Source organism: Chroicocephalus ridibundus, chromosome 4, assembly GCF_963924245.1.
Source record: "Chroicocephalus ridibundus chromosome 4, bChrRid1.1, whole genome shotgun sequence".
Classification (NCBI taxonomy): Eukaryota; Metazoa; Chordata; class Aves; order Charadriiformes; family Laridae; genus Chroicocephalus; species Chroicocephalus ridibundus.
In genome coordinates, this window is record NC_086287.1 from 65,494,797 (window position 1) to 65,515,582 (window position 20,786).

Genomic DNA, 20,786 nt, shown 5'->3' on the forward strand with positions numbered 1-20,786 from the left:
TATAGGAAATAGAAATGTCCTGGGAATCTCTTGATATCCCTCTAGCCTCACAACTCGGTTTTCAACCATTTGCCCTATGTTCTGCACTGTTCTGTTTCAGCTGCCACTAAATAAAGGAGTGGTTTCGCAGGAGAAGGGAAGACAGCAGTTACGGCACTACCACTAACCTGAGACCAAACACACTCTTTGGGAGCCTGTTTTCCAGGGGAACAGCGTGCTCTCCCCATCTTCTCCTGCTTCTTGCTGGGTCCACACCAAGCAGAGAAAAGGACAGTGGACAGATTAGAAACGGCACAAGCATAATCAGGCAGGCACTACTTTTTGCCATGATGTTTTCATACCACAAACTCAGTCTGAGCTCTCTCCTATACAAACCTCCTGGGGGATTTTTAATCTTCCTGCTTGTTTTTGTTCCATCTGTCTTTTCAGAGAGTCCCTGAGGAATATTTATTCTTTCTTTGGAATCTGCTGTCTCTTTCGTAAACTCTTTCTCACTTCTTCTATAAAAACATATCCAGGACAGAACTCCTTCCAGTTTCCAATTTAATTTTATTCCTGGGCAGTTTATACCCAGTTGTTTCCATGGTGTGGTTGTGCCTTAATTTGAGTAGCTCTTTTCCATCCCTGATGTTCTCCCCCACAACGTGTGAAAAGTAAAATATTTCTTTTCAGGGCACCTCACATTTCTTTTTGTTTCAGATGGACTGCCTTGAGCTTATCACAGACCACTTATAAACAGTTTATGAGTTCCCCTTCAAAGACTTTGGCATACGTCAGGATATCATCTAGATACAACACGCTGGACAAAAGACACGTACCACACAGCAGCCTCTTTATTAGTGGATGGTGCATTTTCAAGCTGAAAGCCATTTCTTTAAATGAGTACAAGCCTTGTCCTGCACTAAGGGCAGGGCTTTTCTTTTCCTGTCTTTTGTACGCACCACTATTTTTCCAGATCTAATAAGGAAAGGCTCGCTGAATCCACTACAGCATTCTAAGCACCATCCCTTCATGCAAGCAGTACCTGCCTTTTAAAATTATTGAATTTAACTTGCCAACGTTCACTCAGAAACCGGTGCTGCTGTCTTACTTCATAGTGAGAACTCCATGAAGGTCAGGGCTTGACTGCAGGTTTAATTAGGCTTAGTTAGTCCGTTTTATTGGTAGCATGTAAAAGCCTCTTCTCCTTTTGCTTCTGGTAAGCGTTAAGAATGATTGCTTAACGGACCTGTTTCTGCCAGTCACTGGACCAGTTTTAACACCTATAACTCTATGAAAGCTGGAAAATAAATCCCAATTCCTTTCCAGAAAGCGTCTTAGACTGTTGTTTTTCCTCATTTGGAGGTACGGCCCTATGCTGGCACTAGTCCAAGGACAATTGTGAGAATTTACTTGCACTCCACCTTCCTCTTTAGCCTTTTGCCCCTCTACACACACATCTGCGATAGCCATGTTTTGCAGTCATTCCTCCTTTTGTAACAGTCTGCTGTTTATCAGAAATGCTCCGTAGGCGAGCAGGAGTCCATACTTGCTCCACAAAAGCCCAGATTCCTCAGACCACTGTGCAGGTCTCAACCGTTTTTCCTCTTGGAAACCTAAACCAGGAGGAAGTTGTTATGATTATTTCTGTGCCTGGAGGTGAAAGGAGTCACGCACAGCAAATGAGGTGCATGTACCTGCCCTGCCAACCCTGAACCGCGTGTTAAAAGGGGAATTTCCACCAAATTGTTGTCCGCACCTTTCCTCACCCTGGCCTAATGAAATTCAGAGCAGTCAGTAGTTCCTTTGTTACCTTGTCCAATCAGTCATTGGGCTCAAACCCCAGAGATCCAGTTTTTAATCCTTGTTTGTTTAAGCCCTTTTGGGACAGATTCCTCCATCACTGACACCAGTCAAAGGCTTGGGTTTGGATCCCTTGATCGTTACCTGTTTTCACATGCCTATGTGTCTCCCCACAGTCACGTTCAGTTGCCAGCGTACCTCCTCTCCTGCTGTTTGATGGCCATTGACCTAAATCCCCATGATTTGACTTTTCAGCTTTGTGTCACCTCCTCTAGCCCTTGTTGGAAGAGAAGCTTGTACTGGGCACTTCTGAAATTCTGTTCTGGGTTATTTTTAATGGTTAAAGTCTTTTTCTGCAGCCAGGATTATTTTTTTTTCTTTAATTACAAATTGAAATACTGTAACAGAACATTTTTTTCTCCTTTTTATGCCAGTGCAATTTTTCTTGTTTTACAGGGACTGAACAATGTTTCAAGTCACGAGCCACCAACTATCCCTTCTCAGCAGTACTACATTCAGAATGATCTGCCTGTATATTCCTCTATAAAAGCTGCTGCTGCTTCTAATGAATAGCAGCAAAGACCAAGTTATGTTCTGTAAACCATTTCCACAGCCTCTTGGAGTGGCTTTTTTTCTTTCACTGATACTGAATGTCAAAGCCCACTTGTGAATTTATAAATAGACCCATTGCCAATTCATCCTGGAGGACCTCACTGTGCCAGGAACACACATTTCCACTGCTTCTCTGCCCTTTCAAGCAGGGCATCTCCTTTCCCTCCACTTCAAGCTTTTGACTCTTACCAGGCCAGCTTAGGTGAGTGGCTGGTGCCAAACTATATACCAAGAACTTGTACAAAGTCTAGATAATTCAAATATGATTATTTTTTTTCAATCTGGCAGTAAATCTTTCAGCAGCCTCCAAGCTGGGCTACTCAAGTTCATGCTTACAAACCCATCTGTGTTCATCCTTCCCAGTCAGCAGCCTTTTAGACCGTAATATTGAGCTAAGCTGAAAAACCTTCGAGGAGTCTTCCCCTCCCCGTTCAATTTTGCATCATTTGAGAAAATAAAACCTCCCTTATTTGCACTTCTCAGAGTTACTCATGGGTACAGAAAAGTGCTAGAAATGTCTTGTTTTAGCCAAATTCTCTAGCTGGCCCAGCTCTTTGTCTGGGTCAGCTGACTTTCACTGTCCTCTCTGACCCTTCTGTCACCTTAGTCAGGAGATTTTTCATCTCCCAAAAAGCAATTGCAGAATCAGGAATTAACTTGCTGCATCATCATCTTCTGCATCATCAAGCATTATATAGTTGGAAGAATATACAGAAATACATCAGTCTTTTTTTTAGAAGAAAATATTTTGGGCTTTTTCAGGTTACATCAGTCTATTTTTAGACTAAATAACTAATCTCTTCACTCTGCTGGCTAGTCCTGACAGCAGGAGGATTGTTCAAAGAGGCGTATGTAGTCTATGTTGAGAAGTGAGTGTACAGGGCAACCTCTTGTCCTCTGTTCCAGCTTTGTGTCCTCTGTTCCAGTACTCTTTGTGACAAAGCTGTGCATGGGGAAAGGGCATAATGGAAAAAGCGTATCTGGCCACAGCAAAGGGAGGAGGGGACCAGCAACCACCAGATTTCCTTCCACCTAAAGTTAAAGTAAAAAATGTAGCAGATAGATAGATAGGTGAGTTTAAATGTTTGCTGGCATTCACTTGTCAAGAAGGTCCGCAATACTGCAGAAGAAATGGTAATTCCCATAATGCAGCATGATCTGAGATGAGATTGGGATTTGGTTTGAATTTTGAGTCTGGTTTTGGGAAGAAAAAAAACCAAAACACTCTAAAGAAATCAGTGATGCAGTTTTCTTATATGATGTAAAATGTCTGAGCAGATGAAGTGGTGGAATATTAAACGGTACTTTAACATAGAAAAAGCCATATTGAGAGGTGGGGACTAGACATGAAAGCCAGGCAAATCCACATGAGCAGCTCTGCACACATGTTTAAGTGGGGGCCCTTAATCATCGGAGCAATCCCCGGAGGGCAGAGGTGGATTACTTTGTGTCTTGTCATCTCTTCAGACATAGGGATGGAGTTTGGGGTAGGGGGCAGTTACGTTTTAGGCAGCCACAACATAAGCTGTAGTCAAATGTAAGCTATTTAGCTCAGAGAGGAGGTAAAAGTGCATGAAATTTAATATTCAAGACATTAGAGTAGATGTTAAAGTCCCTCTGGACTTCAGTCTGTCTGGTCATATGTAGTCAAGGATTTTCTAGGTTAGAGCCAGTTTTTCCAGTGGAGCACCTTGCTTGAAAATCTTTGGAGTCTTTTAATTCTTTGGGACACAACCCGAAAACTGCTTATCTGAACTTGTCTGCTTTGCTCTTTTCTTTTTGAGAACCTGGCAGGGAACATATGACCCTGTAAAAGCATTGTGGGGTGTTGGGGTTCTCCCCATTCCTGTCACAGATAGCCTATTACATACCACCCAAAAAAAAAAAAATCAGCACAAAAGGAGACGCGCGCTTTATAATTAAGACCCTTTAAATAGTTTTTCTGACTCCATTTTACAAAATCTGAGTCACTCTAGCTCAAGCTGGGAGGAATCAGTGTTCAAACCTGCAGAGATATTATCTCCCTTTGAAATACTTAGGAGAACTCTCAGCCTTATTTGGAAAAGTGAAATCTGACGTGATAAGCAAGGCCTTGATTTTCTCGGAGGAGAGAGGGGTCCTAAACACCTTTGCTTTCCAGATTAACTCCTGCTCTGTCTGTGTGGCACCCTGTGAGGCTGCTGGCACCTCATACATCTCATACTTGTCTCCAGAACACCCCACAATGTCCCAGGCAACTTCCCCAAGGCCTAAAGCCTCCTTTCCCCTAAGTAATGCAAGACCATGTAGCACATGGTCCGTATATGCATGGATGGGCAGCCCTTCTCCCACGCCTTCCCTCCAGGATCAGGGCCACAGTGCTGGGTTCAGGCCGTGGGAAGGAGACAGGGAACACAGATATTCCCCTTAGCAGCCATGGGGTATCACTACCCTATAGCCAGCATTATCCGATGTCTCAGTCTCCAGCACATAAGACAGGACGAGAACTGAACTAGCAGGTCACGTGGAGGGATAAAGGACCCTTTGGGTCTTCTAGCAGGGACAGGGATGGAGATGGGGAGTGTGCCTTCTCCTGGGACACCTTTGACCGTAGAGGTTTTGTTGTGGCAAGACCACATCCTCCCTAGCAGCACAGTGCCACCGCCCTGCTCTTTGGTGGGGACCCCAAACACCAGTGGTCCCCCATCAGCATGAGGTGCCAGCAGGATTATGGTGCTGGGTTTGTGCTGTGACGGCAGGAAGGCCACCCTGGGCAGCCAGGGCTGGGAGGTGGGAGCTGGCTGCGCTCACAAGAGCTGGCAGGGTGTGCATAATGGTTCCACGTCCAGAAGACTGGCAACATGTCACTTACATTTACACAGTCACCAGTAACACAAGACCTGGCAGCTCCTCAAAGATGAGCAGGGGTTTGGAAATCAAAGATATTTTTCATTCCCGAACATTTCCATCATACCCACCGGGTGTCTTTGATTGTATTCTGACAGGAGTAGGCGGCAACTAGAAGTGTGTAAAAATGGTGGAAAAACCATCCTCCTCAATTTGACCCAAATTTTTTACCATTTGCTAGAGGGTGGCTACACCTCCCCCTTAAAATGTGAGTTTCTTTCATTATTTTCTTTTTATTTTTTTTCCTTTAAAAGCCAATGCAATGTGGACAATGAACAATTTCACATTTAGAAGCCAACTTTTCATCAGGGTTTATCCTTTTGATTTGGAAACTGGCTCATTTAAGCTGGAAAATTCTGTGAAATGTTGCAATAAAAGAGACTCTATTTTTGCATTAGCTAAAATATGCACACACACAAACCCAAGCGATACAAAAACAAGCAAACAAAGGAGTGCCCAGCCTGTAAGCTCCGAGTTGCTTAAAATTTCTTATTTCAAGTACAAATGCCGCATAGATCCTTGCCATCTCTAATAATAATGCAAGCTGCCACCCAACAACAGCATAACATTTCCACTAGGCAGTATATTTTTCCCTGTGAAACATAACTTGGCAAATGTGGCTTCGGCCGCCTAAATGTCATCTCAGCCTGTTGCAATCTGCTGTAAACTTTCAAGATACTAGTCATATGTCATAGACTCACAACAGTTTCTGGATTTGCTTTAGGACTAAAATGTTCCTGGGCAAAAACAATTCACTAAGGAAGAAATCCTACCCACTGGGTTTTTTTCCCCGATTCCCTAGAAGTAGCTCCTCACTGATTTTTTCCCCTTTCTTGCCTACTTCGGCACATGCCATTTTACTTTATAAATTGGATCCATCCCAGTTCCAGCGATCAGAAATGGGAGTATCTTGCATTTTCGTATTGCAAAGTAGAGCAGTAATTGGACATACTGTTTGAGAGAAAAAAAAAAAAAAGGAGAATCCAAATCCAGGATAGGCTTCTGGCCAAAGCAGCTCAGATTTTCCATCTCATCTGCAACTGAGACATGAAAAGCGCAGGTTAGGACCGGGCAGCAGCCTGCAACAGCAGAAGCCCCATTTCTGGCAATCTTCTTTCCAAAGTTTGTGTGTGTGACTCAAGTTACGGCTTTCAGACCAAATACAGTAAAGCTAGGTACAAAGATACATTCAGACACTGAATCAAAGTTTGACGGAAGGGTAGGTTTTTTGCATTCATATGAAGCCCAGATATACTTGCTGGCAGATATTTATAGAGGATGACTGTATTAACTTTGATCTACAGTCAAGAAGTGGGATAAGTTACATGAATTCAGTGCTGCCAGTTCAACATAACTTCCTTTCAACACCATGACCAAATTGCCTTGATTTTCACACCTGTAAAATGGGGATAATGCTTATCCCTTTTACAGGGGATAATGTTATAAACATTTGTTAAATTATTTGGAGAAGCACCGATTTTGTACTGTAAAATAACTTGATCTGTACTGGGTGGCGTTAGACAGCAGGAGCTGAAATCTAAACCAGGAAAGTGAGGGAGAAAGGAAACATAATTTCCTGTCGGTATGACGTGCTCTGCAAGTGTGACTAAGACTAAAAAAGCAAGGGACCTTGCAAGAAAAGGTTTTTTCAGCTCGCTTCCCCCCTTTCACAAGGTTGTGCTCACGCAATGCCATGATCCTCAGTAAAGGCATTCCTCATTTACCCAGGGTGAGAGAAGAACTTGTTCCTTTCACATAAAATTGATTTTCCTTAGATTCCAGAGTAGCTATGATGCTGTGCGCCAGTGACTCCCTCCTATCTCGCATGCCTGTGCCGTTGTCCCCTCTGGTTGCAGAATAAATTAGAGGAGCCACCACAGTACAGCTGAGAAAGCAATGGAAAATCCAGCCAGCCAGGAAGCTTTTTCTTCTTCATTTCTGTGAAGTTCTCCACGTTTGGCAAGCTTTGTAAACTCAGTAGTGGGAACTGAAAAGGAAAAACCATCACGCACAATTTTTCTGTGGCTTGCAAAAGTGAAATAAATCAAGAGATAAAACAGCAGTGCATCTGTGATACAAGATTTGGTTTGTGAATGTTTAAAGCATTTAATCATTGTCCCTCTGGCTTCCGGTTCTCGTTGCTGGGACTTTACTATTTTACGTATTTTGTAAGGTATAATCACTTATATCTCAAGAATTTTCTGGCTGTGTTCCATATTCCCCTTTCCCTGTTGGTGTTAGCCTATTTCCCTTCTTCATGACTTGGATAAATCTCCGTAACACTGTCCGTCTGTCCCGCTTTTCTGCCTTCTGCTTTATCACCTGAAAATTGTCTATGTGACACCAGTGAAGTCCCCATTGTCACCAGTGGGGCCGGCCGTGCCTTCTCCTCATTTCCATCCCTTTGCTGCCTCATCAGAGCTAGGCCAGGTGTCTCTAGCTGAGCCACAGTCACGCTGCTCGAGCAGATGGGCACCCCACATTCCCCCATCCAAGGAGCAGGCACAAGGTGAGCTTACCGTTGCCACCAGAGTCCTGTCCATCCCTCCTCTGTGCCATAGTAACATCCCCTTTTCTGTCTCTTCACTCGAGTGATGAAAAGCAGTATAGCTCAGGTGAGCGTGGGAGACCTGGGGAGCCACCACAACCCCAGCTGAAGCTGAGACTTTACCAACAGCCCCTGGCCCTGGCAGTCTGCACCGATGAGACCAGCAAAGAGTGAAAGAGGGTTGGCAAATGGTCCGGTGTGTGTTTGCAAATTGGTGGAAGACCTGAAAATAGACCCTGCTGCCCCACCTTATTCAGTCCCACATGGACTCCTCTCTGCCTCCAAATTCTAGTTACCACAGGGATCATGCAGCGACCCTGACCCCAGTAGGTCTCTGTTGTGCCAGTTGTTAGATCTTGGCTATGGCTGCTTAATTCTCATTGAAGAGCCAAGTTTCTTTTAATCTTCTTCCAAAACAAGGAGCTTAAGCTTTACAACATCTCCCAGGAACTTTCAGCTCTCCTTTGGGGAGATATTTCTTTCTATTGAAGGGAAAATTTCCCAATAACTCTCTCCTGCTGCAGGCACTGAGACCAGAGGCAGCACAGTGCCACTCCCTCATCATTTCCTAAGGGAGTCACACATCCCAGGCTGTGCCCTCTACCTGTAGTTTCCCGTTCTCATTCCCGCCTGTCTGCTTGAATTCGTTCCAAGGTGTAAGAAAAAAAACCTCTTGGGACAGTCTGTCCTGTGCTGCACCCACCGCCGTAAAACCTCGGCTGCCGTACTACTGGTTCTTATCAGCCATCACACCTTAAAGTATAGAAGGTGTGTCTAATATTATCCAGGAAACGTCGCGGTGAAGACCTGGACTTTTTCAGCTAATCGGTATTAATAACTTCCTATGTTTGAAGACAGCCCATAGGAAATGCAGCCTGACTCATCTACCCCGTAATTAGACGAACTCCTCGAAAAAGTGCAGGTGGCTGCACCGCAAAGGCACATTAGCCAAGGTGCAGAATATGCTTCTGACCAAAGGGCAGATAATAGCAGCAATAATTTCCTCCACTGATATGATATAAAAAAGCAGTATTTCTGACAGATTTGGCATCTGGCTGAGGCTGGAAACTCAAGTAGTCATTTTCTTTCTCCCTCTTACCTCACTCAAGGGAAATATGTAACATGCACAAAGCCTTGATTTATTTTTTACACTCTCACAAATTACTGGAAAACAATTATGCAGTGAAATTTCATGAAAAACAGAAGATGTTCAGTCCTATTTGCTACACAGGTTTTACCTAGACTGTGACTCTTACCAAAGATACTTGTTTCCTGTGTTCTTTTTTCATGCCAAGTTCAGCCATATATCACTTTTATGCATCTGAAGGCCATGGTGTAATGTAATATGAAGCTATGAATGGGATAAAGTTACATATTCTCCATTGATTTTCCATTGTATCCATTATCTTTAATGCTGGAATGCAGGTTAGTGCGAGGGCCGGAAGCCTCCGCACCTCTGCGTTGACTGCTGCCTTATGAAAACCATCCCCGGGGGGCAGATAAAATCAGCTGCAAGTTGCGGAGAGGAGACAGGCGTCCCCCAAAGTGTCCAGCTTAATGGAGGAAGTGGGTGGCTCGTGCATCTGTAGGAAAGAGAGAAGGAGAAGGCAGACTCAGGGAGGGGGACATGAGGGGCTGGGAGGAAACCAGAGAAGGGCTGGGAGTGAAGGCAGGGGAAGGAGAAGAAAGAGGGAGGGGAGGGTGCACGACAGATCTCAAGTCTTCTTCGCACTGGAGAAATACTTCTTGCGTGTGTAACAAAGGAGGAAAAGAAAGAGATTGGTGGTCCATGCTGCTGCTGTGATGCTACTGTTCCCTGCTGCGAAGTCCCCCAGGCACCACCAGCACGGCTGCCCGGGAGAGCAGCAGGGCGGCAGCCAGGGGTCGAGGGTGCTCAAAAGCCTTTGTTCCCCAATCCTGGGTCTCGTGGAAAGCAAGCCGAGGGCTCACTGCCGTTGCTGCTCGGCCCCACGGGTCAGGATGAGCAGGGAGGGTGTTTGCAGGCAGCACCGGAGCCTGCTGCCACAGCAGCTCAAGCCAAAGCTGAGCGAGGAGGATGAGCAGGACGGGAGGATGCAGCTGCACGGTGAAAGCGGGACACTCAGGAGGCTTGCCACCCAGATGGGCCCAATTGCACTGCGACTAGATGTTAACACTAGCTCTTTAATAAGCTTCTCAAATCGCATTTTTTGAGGCCGTGTGTTAACAGAAAACAACTGTTCAAATTTAGCAAGTTCCAGCACCACTTTCACCCTTGTTACGTCTGGGCGGCAGGAGTAAGAAACACCACTGCCACTTAATTTTTCATTCCTCTCGCAAAGGGATAGAGCACTTAGTCATGCGAGTGGTCGCCTTGGATGATCCCATGCAAGCAATTCCAGCAGTGTTTCTCCATGTGTGACTAACTGCTCCTCCCGGGAGGCCGGAGATTCCCACTGGGAAGGCAAAGGACTCCCCATTTTTGCAGCAGAGCTGTCTGTAGTCTGAGCTCTGCAGTCATCGCTGCTGCCCCTGTAATGTATTTTTAAGATCAAAATTCTTCTGCAGGATGACCGACCTGTTCGTCTTCATCTGACCTCTGCTACTCTGGCTACTCTTGCTGACATCTGTGACTAATTTGTGATCTACAAAACCGAGCTGTGACCAATACAAAAAATCTTTATTAAGACCCTGCCAGGTTGGTCAGCAGGGGTTTCTCAGGAGAGCTGCTCCAGAAGAGCCGGCTCTGAGTAACTCCACGGGTCGACATTTCTGGAACAAGCATCTCATCCCAGCTTGCCTTGAAGCACATCAGCTCTCAGCCACGGACAAGCCACCTCCCTTCACCTGGGGAGCGACCTTAGGGACCTTCATGCAAATTTTCCTTCACTTACTGGGCCTGGTAGAGAAGAGGCTCAAGTCAACACAGAGCAAAACCTTTCCAGTTAGCATGAGAAAAATCCGGTACCGTGGTTTGCTATTTTTGCAGGGGGAGAGCGTGAGCCGGGCCCCTTCCCGCCTGCCCCCCTCGCTATATGTGTGTGTACGTGCATGTGCTGCGCAGCAGGACCCCTTTTCTCATTTAAACAGCCAATTAAAGCCTATTTTGGCACTTAGCACATGACATCAACTTGCAGTACTTAAGCTGCCTAGCACAGTGTGAATTTAATTTGATAAAGGGGCAACTAATAAAGATCTTGGAAGGCTGGTTAAAGTTCATTAAGCCTTTCCTTTCAAGGTACACTTCCCTCCAGTGCAAAAGCTTGTGTCTATTTTTTTTAAAAGCTGTGTTATATCCTGCCACCAGAAAAAGGTGCCTGTGTCACATCCCGACAGGGTATATTTAAAGTCTCACTGTCAAAGTCATGTCGGGTCTTGGTTCTTTGCCCAGAAATGTGCAGAAGGAAAAAAATAAAAGCCCCTTTCCCCAAGTGTGGGGCGAGGAGTGCAACACGGGTTGGTGCAGGCAGGCTCCTGAGAGGGGAATTGGGCTTCTGTCACACTGAGCTGCATTCATCCTCCCTCTCTTGAGCCATCCGTAGTTCCAGATGGCTTTCATAAACAGATGAGGAGGCTCCTCTGAGTTCACCGATTTAATGAAGCCCGTATGGCTGACTCATGTAATAAGTATTTAATCATGCTGATGAAAATCATTTTAAAAACTTCCACCACACACAGTGCTGTTCCCTGCGCAGCCGTGGAGCTGATAACACAACATCACAGCCAAGGAAACTCCGTTTTCCAGCTGCACGCCTTGACTTTCATCAAGGGGTTGTAAATGTGCGCATGCGTTTTGTGCATTGCCGCCCTCTAACAAGGACACATTCATCTTTAAAAATACTCATTTTTAAATCAGCTACAGAAGTGCCACAAAAGGAATTTTTTTTAAAGCTCCACATTCCCTGTGCAGCTGTTCCAGAGGTCACGCAAGGGTTAACACTACACTGTTTACATCTTCTCATTAGTTTCTGTTTGTGCTCTCAAATGCCCATGCCTTAAAAATTTGCAGAGCTTAAGCGGTCTCCATTTGTAAACAGAGAAATGCCACAATACCTTGCAAATACTGAGTCATCTTAGGTGGAAATTGCTCCTCTTGTTAGCAGAAGTCATCATCAATGCCATGAAGGACATGGGCCTTCATCCTTTCCAGAGCATGGACCTAAATGAACACGTGTAAGTCTGTCACGTGGCAACTGTCAGTTCACACAATTTCAGTGCATTTTAAGCTAGCTCCAAAAAGTCAGTCATCCTCCTCTCCTCCAGGGAAAACCCATAGTTGATGGCCCCTTCAGAGCTGGCTGGATGCAGAGGGTGGGGGTGACCCCCCTTGGGGCAAGGCTGGGGGCCTTAGACCTGTTCTCATGTGTGGTTGTCACCCAAATAATCCCGTGTGGGCTGGAAGACTCAGTGTCAAGATTTGAACTTTTTCCTTGGGGGACAAGGTCCATAAATCACTACCTTGAAGGGTCAGGAAGGGTTGGAAAAGTCAATGAGGTCTGAGAACAAGAGAGGCCACCTTGCGTGGGCTGTAGCCCTGAGAAAGTTCAAGGTGCTCTGCTAGGTACTGAGTTTGTTTCCATGAAAGGCTGAAAGAAGAAACATTAACTCTAGGGCTGGCTTCATAGAATCATAGAATTGTTAGGGTTGGAAGGGACCTTCAAGATCATCTAGTGCCAACCCCCCTGCCATGGGCAGAGACACCTCCCACTAGACCAGGCTGCTCAAAGCCCCATCCAGCCTGGCCTTAAAAACTTCCAGGGATGAGGTTTCCACCACCTCTCTGGGCAGCCTGTGCCAGTGTCTCACCACCCTCCTGGTGAAGAACTTCTTCCTAACGTCCAGTCTGAATCGACCCATCTCTAGTTTTAATCCATTCCCTCTGGTCCTACCATTACCCGACATCCTAAAAAGTCCCTCACCAGCTTTCTTGTAGGCCCCCTTAAGATATATTGTCATGGTTGTCCTTAGCTTTACAACTGGCTCATCACATGCCAGCTCATCAACCAGCAGGTCCAGTCACCACTTCTGAGAGCTCTGGGAAAGGGAAGACAATTAATTCCATACTGTTCTGCACAGTGACCACTCCTGGTCACAGACAGAGAGAGGGGTATCCCTGGTTCTATCTACATGGAATTTTGTGGATCAGTCCACATTTTGATGGGCAGGTATTTCTTTCATCATCAGTTGAATAAGATTTAATTTTAAGTGCTGGGGGCAAGATCACTTGAAGAACTTTGATTTGTAAGATTATCTTTTCCAAATTCTAGAAACGTTGAAAGCTGAAGGTGTGTTCGCAGTATGTTATCTGTTACAAGATTGCTTACATCCTGATGGAGAAAAGGCTTACTTTCTGACATGAGACCAAACAAAATCTCCGCTTTGGGTCATTAATAGCTAGTTTCATTTTGTAAGCAATTTATTATTCAAATAACTGAAATGTAGCACAACGATCATGGCTTTAGAAACTGGGTTTATTTTAATTTCCCTCACTTGGTTTTACAATAGACATATTTCCACTTCTAAACATGCACGTAAGTTGGAAAGATATCAGTATAGGCTGAACAGAAAGATGACGGTGACCTTGCCTCATCCATCAACAGGGTGCCCAGAAATTACCCCAAGCTTTCTGATTGACTGAGATGACCTTTGTGCATAGTAGGTGCTGCTATAAATGCTTGTTTCTTAGTGGTTAGTGTTTAAGTCTTCAGATCGGGAAGCCTTCAAGATTGGAAAGTTTTCAAGATTGGAAAGTCTTCTGGTTTACTTTGAATCATATTGCTGTAGCACCTAGATATACACAGCTCCAAATAACTGTTGCGTTGCAGTCTTGAGAGGCTTGATAACAAAATCCAGAGTTCACTTTATACAAGTGCTTCGTCCTCCAATTCATGAGCTTATGAATTTTGGACCTGCAGGATCAAACTCTGCAAGTACAGGAATTCTGCCCCCCTTCTTGTATCTCACTTCAGAGCACCTAATTAAGATGTCATCGTGACTTTTCAGAAGAGCACCTTAAATAGAAAAACACTGGAACAATGAAGAGGTCTCAATTTCCTTGGTTATGACTTCAAACTCCGGAGCTAAAGCACACCAAAAAGAGAACTTAATGCCTATAAATCTTGCAGCGTGAACTGATTCATGACTCAGACAAAGTGCCCAAGCCCCTAAGAGTCAGGAGAACAACCCTTTAAAATACAGTTTACCAATGTCACTGGAAACTTTAACCCGCTGGCTTCACACTCAGAAGGTTTAAGCTGCAAATGGCAGGAGAGGATTTATGTGTTCCTCTGAACAAAATACGTCAGGGTAGGAAAACTTGACCCGACGGTTTTGAGACATGCCTGCCGTAAATAACCAATTGATTGGCTGACTAGCAAAGCCATTAGCAGGCGTGAGGTGCCTGCTGAGATTCAGACACCACATAAAAGGCTGGAGGTGCCAGCAAAACGGACACAGCAATTGACTGCGCAGTCGTCTTCCAGCAGACTGCGCAGGAGGGCTCGTGAAAAATGGAGCGGCTTTCATCTCGCTCATTTGACACCGTAGCTCTGGAAGGAGACTGTGCGTGGGATACAGTCTGTCATGGGCAAAGGGTGAAGAAAAGAGAGATAAAATGACCACCTTGTGCTCGAGCAGTAAATCATCTGGAGGAGTAAAAGTATTTCAAATGAAGTTGGAGATCCTGCCTTGACAGTTGCAGACGATGAGTCTTTTCTTCTGTAAGTCACCACAGCTGCCAAGTGGCACTGGTAGGTCTGAGCTAATGGGGCTTTCCACCCCCTGAAAAGTGGCAGCAGCAGTTATAGGAGAAGGGAATTTGGTGACTTGGATCACAGGCTGTCAGGTGAGAGGACCAGGGTTACGTTTTACTATCTGAGAATGGGCCGTTTTTACCCTTTCGCTCCATCCCTTTTCCCTCCCCAAAAATGCACACAATGCACCCATCTTCACTCTCACTGCTGCAGCCACACTTTCTGGACTTGGGTTCATCTTTTTGCACTGTCCCACCCTGATGGCAGGGGAAAGGGTAAGAACAGTGGAAGTCCCCTGGAGCTCTGCGTACCAAAAAGTCTTTCATTCTGGAGAAGAGCCGGCACTAGGAAGCAGAGCAGACATGATGCTGGTCTATTCCAGACACTCATTTATACCAATCTGAGACACATGCACCATGCAGTTGAGTAGGAGTCTGGGTGTAAATGGCTACATAAACAGTAGCACAATGAGGAACCAGAGCCAGCTGCTCAGGGAGGCTGTGGCTTCGGGCATTAGCCTTGAACAAGCAAAGACGAGGCCTTGTTCCAGTATCAAACATGAGATGAGAAGCGATGGCTGGGAGATAAAAAGGCAGGTAGGAAGAATGTGGGTATGTGAAATTACATTCAATCTGATCCTTTTCAGAGTTTCAAGTTCTTTCAAAGCTGTTCCTGCTCAAGGAGATAGTAAGGACCTGCTCCCTGGGTGGGTATATCCTCCTGGGTTAGCCAGATTGCCTCTTGCTTTTAAAGGAGTGGGAAAATCCTCAGTCCTGGCACTCAAACCCGTTTGCTCTTTCCGAACCAGAGGATTCCTCCACTGTGTAGGACTTGGTTCCCCCAGACAGTTTTTCATTTTGTGGATTAGATTCAACAGCTTTTTTTTTTTTTTTTTTTTTCTTTTTCCCAGGGAGCGAAGGCCCGCAAGGGAAGAATTAGTTCCAAATAATTGCATTTACACACTATGCAAATATGCGCTGGCTGAGTATTGACATGCTGCTGCCCAGGTGGTTTCCTGGTGGCTCCTAAAATGTCAGAAATGGTGAGGACCAAGCAAAGGATTCATCTGCTTACAGGAATCTGGCCCTATTCCTATGAACTACAAGCCTGTACAAGCGTGACTGTGCCTAAAGTCTCACTAGCTAATCTCAGGTTTTATTACAGTACCCTGCTATCCCAGCAACATCTCTCAAAGAGGCAAAAATACCATAATCTCCCCATTTTAATGCCACCAAATACATACTTGCATGCAGTACTGTCAGAAGAAGCATCTGCTTGAACAGACCTTCCAGCAGAGCAATCTGCAGGACAACGAGCATCACCGGAGCAAAGACTTCATCCATGCTCAAAGCACTGTCCCCAGAACTCATGGCATCACTTCAGTCAATGTGTTCAAAACACGGAGGGTCGGCATTGCCGGAGGCTGGTATCCGTGACTCCTCTTCACACTGGTTTGGCCTGTGGTCTCTAAAACTGGAAGCTGAAGTAACAGGTGCAGGAAAAAGAAATCAGCTAAATATTTCCCATCTCTGGAATATGGAAAGATGGGAGGTTCCCAGGTTGGATGGGGTGTCTCTGCTATCAGGAAGAAAAAGGAAGAGCAGGTCAAGGGAAAGGAAGTTTGTGTCTGGAAAACACAGAGTAAGCTGCTGCCAAATACTTTTAATTTAATCTCCCTTTTTGTTGTTGTCGTTCTTTTTTTGAACTGAAATAAGCCTTAGGCAAGGGATGGGAGGCAAGAAGCTTTTGGGATCTTGCTTCTGTTTTGCAGGCAGTAGTTCCTTTGAATTCATGTTTTTTTCATAGAAGTTAGGGAGATAAGAATGATCGTATTCAATAAGAACAGGAGCCCAGCATCTCGTCTCTGACAGTAGTTTGGAAACAAGGGGAAGAGGGAAAGGGAAGAGCAGTTGTCCCTTACCCAGCCAGCTTCTAGGCTGCAGTAGTTCAGTCTTCTGGAGACCGATGTTGCCTGCTGCATCCGTGCAGCTCTGCAGTGAGCAGGCACTGTTTGTGCTGTTTTCCATGAGCTTGTTTCATCCCACCCTTTGAAAGTTTTAGCCCTCACAGCATCACTAGAGAGGCGTTCTGCAGTGCCGTGACGCCTGTTCGAAAAGTGGTTCCTTTTGCTCGCTTTAACCTTGCTGTTGGGCAGTTCCTTTAGGCACCATTTACTCCTGGGTTTATGGGATAAAGTGAATAACGGCTTCACGTTCACTTCATAACTGCTGAGGGCTCAATCCGTGTCCCCTCCTTGCTAGCTTCTTTCCAAGAAGTGTCTTACTCTCTTTGAACCGCCCATTTTTTTGGAAACCTAACACTATATTTTGTACAAATATTTTGCTACAGGAGAGAAAGTACTTGATTTTGGAAGTGTCATTTTAATACACACAGCGCAACTGTTTATAAATACATACCTGCACACAGACACAGCACTTGTCAAAACACATTCAAAGGATACCTAGGTTCTTTCGTGTATTACATACTCAGAGTGAAAATAACCAGCTATATTTAACCCACATCCAAGCCCAGACTAAATTATTTTAAAGGTCAATTAAAGAACAGAAAATCTCACTAGCAAAGAGATAAAAAGCTCCCATTCGTCTGCAATTCCAAGAGCTTTAACAGAACTAAAGCACAGAATGAGAAATTGTAATTAAGTACAATTTCATATAAAAATCATTGACAACTCCAAGTTTCTGTACCTGCCAAGACCTGAATTCAGATGACTGCATTTGGCCTACAGCAGTTGATGGAAACTCCATCGCTCACCGCGCTGATGTAGTTGTTTGGAAACCAACGGCTCTTGGCAGAGAAAATACATTTCAGCTTCTGTTGAATGACTGCACATATGATGAGCAGAAGATGAGATAGACCAATAGCCGATGCTCAGATTTGGATCATGTTTTGGCTGGTGCTTAAAGTTCAGGTCTGAGGCCAAGCAAAGGCTAGAATTTAGCCTGCAATGTAATCCTGAAATCACATGGACCGTTCTCCTCAGGTATTGGACTCGGTGGCAGAGACCTGGGGGTATTTTCTCCCTAGCCCGTCAGTTTGGCAGGCGCCGCTGTGCTTGCTGCATTCCTGTTCTTTGGCCCTGTGTGAGTCAGTTCTGGAAAACTCTTATTTGACCACAACTGGAAAAGAAAGGCAGAAAAAAGAAACGAGCCAAAACCCACAGATCAAATTTGTAGGACGGGTTTGAACCACAGAGTCCAGTTTTCTGCCCCAACAGCCTGCATGATCTCAGCTTCGAGATCCTGGTGCAGTCCCCGCAACAGCCACAAAGAGCTGAAGGAAGCTTTCACGGAGCCGAGACCCCGCTGCAGTCACCCAGCCTGAGCCAGGCAGGCGACAGCAGCCCAACCGGGAGAGCAATGAACGCAGTGAGCCAAATCGCTGAAGAAACATTGGAATTTGTTCTCTCTGGCTGCTTGGAAAAGCTATTTCCAGAACTTAACTCAACACCTTCCTTCAACCTCAGAACATCTCCTTGGGTAAACATAATCACCTTCCAGGTTTGAGCCTTACACAGCAAGAGATCAGTCCACACAGGAATGTTATTTAGCACAAGTCACAGTTTAAAATGCCATCAAAAATATCTGGAAGGGCGTTCATGTTTCAGCTTGGCCATCAGCTCTAAGGTGAGGACACCTCGGTGTGTCTGCTCGGGGCATGGATTTGTGATGTGCACCAGAACTTTTGTGAAATAAGCAGAAACGACGGCCCAGCTCCATTTCTTGTGTAGTCTGCGATTTCTTAACGTGTCCGACACACTGGGAACCCATTCGAAAACCAGTGACGGAAAACTTGGAAAGCAAATGGAAGTGAAGAAAAGTCCTTGGTGTAATTTTACAGCGTGTGAAAGACTTAAAGCAAGAAACACAACCAGATGCCACAAGGAAACTACTTTCAATTAGTTCTGCTTTGTGTTATACCTACTGATGAAAAATAAAAACAAATTCATTCTGTCAACAGCTCTATCTATAGCATAATCCTTAAATGAACTCATCCGTCAAACTGGTCTCCTCTGGCAAAACACATTACAGTCCCTGTTTCTCAGCTGTGTGAATCAATCATCTGTTTCCCAAACCCATTGGTCAACATCTTAGGAACTCAATATATTTTTGTTGCGCTAAACAAGCCAGTTGCAGGGCACCAACTTCACCACATCACTTATGTACAAAGAGTTCATCTATTAGCAAACTCTGCGACTTCAGGGGAGCTATTTCCCCATCAAGGTTACATGGTAAGTGCTCCTGACCTGGAATAAAGGCAACCCTCAGCGTTCCTGCCCCAACAGCGTACGTGGGGCGTGCTGCTGGACAAAGCAAAAGCACCGAAGAACAAACCAGAGTTTTTTCTAGGTGGACAGTTCAGAAAGTGGGGTTTGAACTAGAAGATATGGAGGTATATATATGCATTTTTAAGACAAAGCTAATGGTTCACATTGAAGTCGCAGCAGCAGAACCCCACCAAACAGCACAGGCATCACTGGCAGTATTCAGTAGCATTTGCAATATTTCTCAGTTCCCCATTGTCGATGCAGGAGGATCTTGAAGAGGGGGTCCCTTCCCAGGGCTCTGAAGGCTGCTGCAGCCTGAGAGCACGCCCTCCTTCAGGCCCGGGGATCCTGTGAGAGGAAGACCTGCTCTCATTCCCATGTTACCAATGGGAATATACAGGTACAGCGATACTCTACCCTGGAAGTACAAAGGGACGTAGGTACGGGGGTTTCCAAGGGTTTCGGTGCCTAACCTCCCATGCCAGGCTAAGAGGCAGAACTCGCCAGGCTGAGATGATACATGCTGTGCTCTGCATGAGCCATGTAAGGATGGAGTGGCCAGAGAACAACTTCAGTCATAGTCACCGAGGGCTGAAACGTGCCTCAGTCATCCTTGAAGTGCTGTTTCCCACCAAGACTCGCTCAAGCTGTGGGCAGAGACTTGTGCAGTTGGTGCTTCTGGCTTCGCTATATTGGCTGATAGAAAATCTAGCAAAAGTGCCACACAAACCTGCTTCTTGCAGATGTATTAGCTTAGCCAGGCAAACGACAGCAGGGGTTTTACCTGAGGACGCCTCATAAAAGCTTATTACTTGCATTTTAGTTGTTAAAATGACAACCTTTACCAAGGTTGATAAAATGACAACCTGTATCAAAATAAATTATGATGTAGATATCAGCACAGACACCTTAAGGGATTTTGCGCAAAGAAGATACGTCAAGGAGTCTTTGGTCTTACTGTCCCTTCAACAGTACCAGCTACTCTTGGCATTACAGGTGCAGCAATATCCGACCAATAGTAAGAATTCAAGAAAAATGTCCATTATCTCCCATGGATTTCAGTTACCTGGAATATTTGGGAAATTTTGCTTCTGGGTTTGAATTTTTTCGATGTAAGCCTTCACAAAAAGCCAAACCTTTCAGAAGCATCTGGGCAATGTTCCCTTGAATCCTGGGGTGCAGGCAGAATGGCAGAGGACTCGCCCCACTAACGCGCAGATCTTACAGAGGTCTGTTATTGATGAGCTTGGCTCAACATGCAAAAACGCCCAGAGAAGCACCTCTGAAAACTCTGCATGAAGCTGACCAAGTTATCAGGCTTAAAAAAAAAAAAAGGTGGAACATGAACTTCTTAGCCACATTTGTAATGATATCAGTTTTTATTGAAAGACTGGGCTACCAGCAGGTTGGAGAAAAGCAAGATATGTCCACTCTGTGGCAACCTGCCTCTTCCAGGATGAAGACTGATCATGGCCAAACACAAGGGAACTGTGTGCTCACTTCAGCAGGTACTAAATCTGTGCCGCAGGGACACCAAAGCGTCCTGTTAGTGCATAAGGATAGCGATAAATTTCACTGCTGAAGGCAGCAAAGGCAAAGGATTCATAGTTTGGTGTGGATTTTGACAGCTCAGGCATGCTCTGCCCAGGGCTTCCAGAGCGGGCCAGTCCCGGCATTGGGCCTGGCAGCCCAAGAAGGAGGAAGGGAGGAATCTGTCTGAGCTGAAAGCAAAGTCAGTCTTCCCCGAGGAACAAAGCCGCGACTCCCAGACACGCATATGCCAGGGGAATCTCGGGGCAGACAGGTGCCTGGCCCACATCCGCACGCAGGGACGGACGGGGAATTTTGTCAGATAAGTGTCTCCAGCACCAATACCCTTGAATGAAAAGTTGCCAGTAGAGCTGGCCGGAAAACAAAGCAAACAAGGCATGTATCACTGGAG